The following is a 2500-nucleotide window of genomic DNA, read 5'->3' on the forward strand; positions in this document are numbered from 1 at the left end:
AGAGAAAACAACTCAAATTGGGTAAATATGATAAGTGGAGTCCCCCAAGGATACGTATTGGATCCGATAATGTTTGCTGTTTATATAAACGACATGGATGAAGGAATCGTATGTTATATAAACTTCTTTGCAGATGATGCGAAACTGTTGAAGAGAGTAAGTACAGAAGAAGATTGCAAATCTTTTCAAGAAGACTTGGACAAAGTCTGGAAATGGAGTATAAAGAACAAAGTGAATTTAAACATTAAGAAATGTAGTATAATGGAATTTAGAAGAAGTAAAAATAGAATATCCGGTCAATACGAAATTGGTACAAAGGAACTTACAAAAGTAAACTAAAAAAGAAACCTAGGAGTAATTATCTCAAACGACATGACACCAGACAAACATGTAAACAAAATAGTTGGAGAAACTTACAATTTACTAAGATCAATGAAAGTGACCTTTGACTACATGGACGAGGAAATGGTAAAAAAAAAAATACTGGTTACACTGATAAGACCAAAAATAGAATATGCAGCGTCGCTATGGACACCTAGCACAAAAAATAAAACATAAAAAAACTAAAAAGAATTCAAAGAGCATTGACAAAGCACCAACACTTAGCAAGTTGACGTAAAAACAAAGATTGGACAAACTAAACTTAACTCTGTAACAAATAAGATAAAGAGGTGATTTGATAACCATCTACAGAATTATGAAAGGGATAGAAATCCTTAATAGGGATGATCTACTTAAATAGGACAGAAGAAATGCAAGAGGACACGAGAAGAAACTTAAAAAGGACTGTATCGTGAAAATTATTCGAAAAAAAATAATCGAAAAAAAATATTCCAACAATTAATTGAAATACAGTTATTCGAATACAAAGTTATTCGAATAGAAAGTTATTCGAACAATTTTTTTTACAATAGGCAATTGTTAGAAGTATAAGTTATTCGAATTGCTGTTTATATCGAAAATTAATCTATTAGTCGAAAGCATCCAGCCGGCACCAAGGACTATACTTCCACACAATAGTTTCGACAACAGCACACATCAGTTTTGACAGTACTGCTGTTCGATAATACAGGTATTACTGCTATAAGCCCTTCAAAGATGGCCGAATAAGGTAAGCCTATGCTTAAAATCGACGGTTTCTTATTCGTAAAAGACAAACAAGTTGATACCAAGATATATTGAAACTGCAATAAGTTTGCTTCGTATTGCAAAAGCCGTGCAATTACTAATGATGGTGAAGTGATTAAAGAGCCTCGTAAACATAATCATTCTGGTGATGACGTAAACGTCGAAGTGCGTAGTTTTATGAACAGAGTGAAAAATGATGCTAAAGAAACCCGTGATTCTCCTCAATATGTCATTTCTACTGCTAGCTCGCAATTAAGTGAAAGTGCTGCACAAGCTTTACCAGCAATAAGCTCTATAAAAAGAACTATTCACAACGTAAGACAAAAAGAACAGGCTTAGCTAATCCTATTCATAGAAGGGAAATTGTTTTAACTAATGAACAGACGAAAACTAATAAAGGCGAGCAGTTTTTGCTCTATGACTCAGGCCCTCACGATGATAGGATACTTATTTTTTCAACTCGGAATAATTTGAGTATACTTGAGAACAGTGAACATTTACAAGTGGATGGGACGTTTAAAACTGTACCTCAGCTATCTGAACAATTAGATACAGTGCATGCTGTGAAGAATAACTTTACCATTCTGGTAGTCTATGCCTTACTTCCAGATAAAAGGACTGAAACTTATAAAAGATTGTTTGCTGAAATTAAGTCTGTTGTTTCAAATTTGCAAGTGTCAACCATAACGTCAGATTTCGAACTTGCAACTATAACTGCTGTTAAAGAAGAATTCAATAATGCCTCTCAGAACGAATGTTTTTTCCATTTAAGTCAGTGCTTGTATCGAAAGATTTGTGAGTGTGGTCTAAAGGTGAAATATGATACAGATTCAGATTTTGCTTTAAGAATTAGAATGCTGTTAGCCTTACCCTTTGTCCCTGTAGACAAATATATTGAATCATCTGAAGAATTGTTAGATTCAAATATATATCCTCCAATAGTAAATCCAGTTTTACATTATTTTGAAGATGTTTGGGTTGGTCGTCCCTCAAGACGTCATCGACGTAGTCCTATGTTTGAAATAAGTATGTGGTCCAGGGATGCCGCGTTTTCTACACTCCCGTGTAGAATGAGAGTGTTGCCATACCGGGACATGCATTTTTCTCGGGCGTGTGCAGACTTTCATAGCAAGATATACTTGTCAAACTTTGACAAAATGTTGGTTCTAGTTTTTTATTCTTGAATGTATATAAGAACCCATGCCCTAACATATTCAGTAAAATATAGAAAAAAATATTTTTTATATTATTATCGCAAAAAGAAAGCTGAAACTTGAGCGTAGAATTTTTTTCTACATCGTATATACGTATCTTTTGGGGTACAATATATTATAATTAACATAATTACCAATAAAAGTCATATTTTGATGTA

This window comes from Oratosquilla oratoria, chromosome 41 (assembly GCF_046742065.1).
Source record: "Oratosquilla oratoria isolate Oo_2021 chromosome 41, ASM4674206v1, whole genome shotgun sequence".
NCBI lineage: Eukaryota > Metazoa > Arthropoda > Malacostraca > Stomatopoda > Squillidae > Oratosquilla > Oratosquilla oratoria.